Source organism: Prinia subflava, chromosome 10 (assembly GCF_021018805.1).
Source record: "Prinia subflava isolate CZ2003 ecotype Zambia chromosome 10, Cam_Psub_1.2, whole genome shotgun sequence".
NCBI lineage: Eukaryota > Metazoa > Chordata > Aves > Passeriformes > Cisticolidae > Prinia > Prinia subflava.
This window is the reverse complement of record NC_086256.1, coordinates 28,376,986-28,382,316: the sequence shown is the minus strand read 5'-3', so window position 1 is coordinate 28,382,316 and position 5,331 is coordinate 28,376,986. Positions and strand designations below refer to the sequence as shown.

General features: G+C 56.0%; 1 long non-coding RNA gene across 1 annotated transcript; it reads right to left on the bottom strand.

The window, feature by feature from the left end:
- Positions 1-1,419: 1,419 nt before the first annotated feature.
- Positions 1,420-2,309, bottom strand: LOC134555309 (uncharacterized). Its single transcript, XR_010081399.1, has 2 exons — positions 2,094-2,309; positions 1,420-1,574 (listed from the first exon to the last, which is right to left on the bottom strand). It is a non-coding gene; the product is annotated as an uncharacterized LOC134555309 (long non-coding RNA).
- Positions 2,310-5,331: the final 3,022 nt, after the last annotated feature.

Below are 5,331 nucleotides of genomic sequence, written 5' to 3'. Positions count from 1 at the left end.
GCAAGGACATTTCTCATTTGCAGCACAAACAACATTTTCCCTTTTTTGCTACTGTAGAAAGCTTTATTTGGAGGAAAATATTACAGCACGTTGCTCGGCTGGCTCTGCAGGATGTGGAAAATGAGCAGGAGGGATGGGAGCAGCAGGGAGGAGAGGGCAGAGCAGAGGAAAACCTCACCTCAGGCAGTACAGTGCCAGGGCTGGGGGAAACTCACTGCGTGCCATTTTCCAGAGTCATCTTTGCAGTCCTGGAACCAAGAGCTGGATCCTGGACATGCTGCTGGAGGAGAAGATGTACCATAAATTTTAACTGTAATGCAACCCTGAAGAGGCAATAATTATGACTGCGGGCACATCCCCATGCCAACCTTCACACCTCTTCCCATTCTGACACCCAGGGGTGCCATCTGACCCCTGGGACCTGTCCTGCCCTGTTCCAGAGGCCCCACCTGAGTCCTGCCCAGCACGTCATTCCCAAAGTACGCGTCCCCGTTGATTTTACTGCCCTCCTTAATCCTCTGCCCTGTCTGGTGTCCAGGGCAAGAGGTGGCAGACAGGAGGGCATGGGAATCCCGGGGCTGATGGCAGAGATTTACAGCTCCTGCTGGAGTGGTTCTGAGCTCAGGAGGGTGGCTGGAAGGGCGGCTCAGTGAAGTGCAAAGGAATGGGCAGCATGAGATACCGAAGCTGGAAATCATTCAGCCCACCACTGAATAATCTCCTCCTGACTAGGCATGTCCTGCAGGCTCTAAATCCTCCTTCCAAAGGATTTAGTAAATCCCCTGCTTTCCCCATCTTGCCCAAACCAGACACTTCTGTGTGTAAGGTAAGTCCACCCCCCGTGTCCTCTGCACCCCACAGCAAACAGGTGGGAGCTCTTCCCAGTGTTATCCCTGTCCATCACACCCTCAGCCAAGGAGGAGCTGGCAGAAATGTCCTGGGAAGGTCCCTGCAGCAAGCCAAGGGAAAGGAGATGGGGAGAGCCACTTCTCTGGCTCCTGAGTCGCTTTGCAAGAGGACAGGGAGGAAGATGAGGAGCTGGGGTGATGAAGGCACAGTGGATACCACACATACCTCTGCTCCCATCTTGCCTCCAGTTCCTGGAGGAGATGGCCTGGCATACACCAGCAGGACCACTCTCTGCTGATCAGCTTCTCCCAAATCTGCTTGGCCCATAAATTAGACTCAACACCATGGCTGTGGCCAGCAGATTCCAGTGAGGCAGAGCTGACATCCTTATTCCAGCCTTTTATTTTTTTGCCTGCATTGGAAGGGAAGAGACTTGAGTGGCTCCATTCCCCATGTGCACTGAACAGGGAGGCTGAGCAACGCCATGGGATCGAGGTGGCCTCAGTGATACACATTAAAAGCCTGAGCAAACTGGAGGCCCTTTGGGGCACTACCAGCAGCAGGCAGGGCTTACCAGGCAGTTCTGCTTCTGCTCGCTCCTTGTTTTATGCCTTGAACAGATTTCAAAGCTTTTGGCACCAAACAAAGTGACAAAGACCCAGCCCTGGAAGAAGGCTGCAGCTCGAAACGCAGATGCTGCATTGCTTCTCTTTGCTGGGGGATGGCTGGGAAGAGAGGCCAAGGAAATGAGGGTGTATTTCATGTTGTCTTTGCTATTTGGTGCGGTGCCAGAGTATTCAGCACTGAAGGAGGAGGGGAAGATTATCTTTGCTTCTAAGAAAACTTTAGTCATTCTTCCAGGGAAGTCTCTCCTGAGATTTGAAAAGTGAAGGGAAGGTCACCCCTGATGCTCTGAACTGGTCACTGCCCTGCTCAGATCACTGGCAGGGATGGGAATTGCCACAGGCCCAGGGCCACAGCTCAGCAAACACCCTCCTGAAGGTGTTCTCCCTCCCATAACCCCGGTGCAAAGCTGGCTGCCCCCCTTGCCCACTCCCTGCTTGCCCTTTGCCACCCTCTTGGCCTAAAAGGCCGAGCTGGAGCTCAGGCAGCCTCTGCCTTGTTTGCCTCAAGAACACAGAGTTGTCCTGCATGAGGAGAACCCTTATCCTACTGCAAAACCCATCTGTATCCCCAACCTGGACAGGAAAAACACACCCCGATGCCTTTTTAAGGAACCACACCTCTTTAATGGCACAACTCCCACCAGCACTGCCTGTCCCATCCCTGTGCAGGGACGAGCCCATGGTGCTGAGCTGGTCCCGCTGTCCTGGCAGTGCCCTCACCCCTGGGAGCCATAATTCCCGGAGTTTCCCTCAGGCAGCTGCTCCAGCTATTGCAGGAGAGCTACCACAGGCCAGCCTGGGCTGCTCCATGCCCCTGGCCCAGCTCTCCTCGCTGACACAGTTTGTGCAAGCAGCCCTGGGCTGAGCCTCTCCCCGGGGTGGGGCAGCACCAGCAGGCACAGGACACGCCGCCCTTGCCAGCTGTCCCAGCCACCCCCCGGCGACTGGCATTCCCAGGACAGCATTCCCAGGACATCTGCAGCCCTGTCCCTGTGGTTTTCCCGACACAGGGCCTGCAGGACTCAGCCTGACCCCTCTCCAGTGCATCAGCTTACAGCAGGCAGATGTTCTCTCCCCAGCCCTTCAGGATCCCCAGCGCTGGGCAGATGCTTGTCCTATCTTCCCTTCACAACATCCCAACAAACCAGGGGAGTGTGGCACTCCTCTAGAGGTGTCTGCAAAGTGTTGGGATGTCAAGACAATCCCCTCTGGCTGCCACCATTGCTAGCAGGAATTTCCCTGCAGGGCATAAACTGCATGGTGACCCGGCCTCCTGCTTTCCACTCTGCAACAAGGCCACTGCCTCCAAGTCCTCAGCTTACCGAGATCCCATATGGATTTCTTTGCTTTAAGACACAACTTCCCAGGCTGAGGCTTCAGCAGGATGCAAATTAGAAGAGCAGAGAATCATAGAATCCTTTAGGTAGGAAAAGACCTCTAAGACTGTGTCCAGTGCTATGTCTGCATGTTTTTTAAATACCCCCAGGGATGATGGCTCCTGTGCTCCCTGGGCAGCCTTTTCACTGGCATCAGTGCCGTGGACACAGCAGAGCTCCTACATCTCCACAGAAGAGCAGCTATGACCTGGCCTCCTCCACTCACTGGGCACTGCTGCATTTCAGCACAGCTCTGCATCTCAGCAGGAAACATGGGCACGTTATCCCGCCTGCACCACCAATCTTGGGTCCAAACACCCACCCTTTATGTCAGGGATGGGCACTGGATATCCCTGACACCTCTGTGCTTTAGCTATGGCAAGCCCATCCTGAGGTGGTGCCCCAGGAACAGGCCAGGAAAGACCAAAATGTGGTTTATTATTCTGCTCCCAGTCACCATCAGCAAAGCCCAAGGGAACTGCAGAAAGCCCCGGTGAAGGGAGGAGGCACAGGGACTGGCAGGGCATCCTCTAAAACCCAGCATGTTCAGTGTTTTCATCCCTGCACCTTCCTGTGCAGTTCTGGAGGGCAGCAGGCAATCCCTGTCACTCACTCCCAGTGTCCCAGGAGCACGGGAATGACACCAGTCCCGCTCCAGCCCCTGCTCCGCAAACACAGCAGCTGCTGCGAGCACCGGCAGGGATGAGGAAAAACAGCAAAGCAGAGAGGAGGGGGGCAACAAACCCCTTGGAGCCGGCAGGAAAGCCTGAACAGATGTGGTTGGAGCCAGGGAGGACGAAGTCCTGCTTTTCTCGTGCTGCCCCCTCTCCTTTCTCCTCCGTCCCACCTCTAAAATACCGCTGATCTGCCCGTGATTAAGAACAAGGCTCCCTTAAGCGGCGGTGAAATCTCATCCTATGTTTTTTGAGGGTATTCTGCTTTGCTGGGAAAGGCCGGGAGCTGCCTCCAAGCTCCAACCCACGCCTCCCCTCCGGCCCCGAGCTGAAAAACAACGGGCTGGGGAGGGAGAAGGGGAGAAGGGAAACATGCCGTTCCCGCAGCTCCGGCGGCTCCTGCCCCTCGCATCTCCGCGGCGGAGCCCCTGCCTCGCTGGCAGCGCTCGGATTGGCCGGGGGGGAGGTGGGAAAGGGAGCCCGGTTTGGTGTTACCGGGCAGACTTGGAGATTTTGGGGGGGAACGGAGGGAGGGGGCCGCGGGCACACGCCTGCGTCGGGAGGGGAGCGTGCACAGGGCTGGTTTTGTGGTGCTGGATTCCAGCGCGCCTCCGCCGGCGCGCTGGGACACGGCGTCAGCTGCTCGCTGGCTCATGCTGCTCCCCGGGCGACAGCGATAGGGGACACGGCCATGCCGGGGGGGGGGCTCTGGGCTACGCGGTGCCCGCCTGAATGTCCCCATTGTGCTGCCAGGGAGGGAGCAGGAAGCGCTGGCATCGCCTCGGCACCTCCCCGGCACCGTGCCAGCATGGGGACCCCGCGAAAGGGGCAGGGGCTGTGCCCCCCCTGGGGTATTTGGGGGGGGAAGGGGGAGGAAATGGGGGGGGGATAAGTTAAAAAAAAAAAAGAAAACCAAGGTCTGGAAGTAGAAAGCGTTACCGTGCAGAAAGGGAACTGAAAGGAAAGGGAAAAACACAGCCAACCTCTTTGTCCGCTGCACTTGGGCAGCAAAAATGGCGTTTTTCTACGGGGACAGTAAAAAACCACAAAACCCTGCCGCTTGCCCCCAAATGCTAATTTCATCGCAGGTGGCCGGCCCAGCAGAGGGCTAAACTGATCCCTGCAGGGTGTTTCACCCAGACCTGAAGCCTCTCTGAGCAGCCCCTGCAGCCCCCCTGTGCTTTACCACTGGGATCTCCCCATTTCCCAGCCCCTGCCACCGAAACTGGCCCCTCTCCCTCCCTGCCCACAGGATGGGTGCGGGGCAGGGGCACCCTGGGCACCTACACCCCTCCTGGCCATGGGCAGGTGTAGCCTGGGTTCACCTGGACAAGGTCTGGTCCACCATCAGCACTGGCTGAGAAATGCCAAAATTGCTCAGCGCTCCCATGCAGCTTCACAGCACAAAATTAAGCCTGAGACAGGAGCCAGAAACTCTAGTGGCAGCAGAAAATTATTTTCTATTTTCCCTCTTTCCTTAAAACATGTGAAAGCAAATTGATTTCTTTAGGCCAGAGACCAAGAGAAAATTAAATCCCTTTCCCAGAGGACTGTGCCAGATGCTCTCTCCATCATCCTGCAGGAATGTCTGGGGTACCTCTGGAAAAAGTCTGAAGGAAAGGTGCAGGAGTCCAAGGTGGAGAGGATGAGGTGGGAGGAAAACCTCCCAGATTACCTCAACAAGCTAAGAAAAAATAAAAAATAAAAAGGGATTTTGGAGTAAGATTTTGAAGAGCATCTTCAAGGCCCTGGTGTCTTGTCAAGGGAAAACATGGGTTGGTAGGACCCTCATGCTGGACTTCAGGT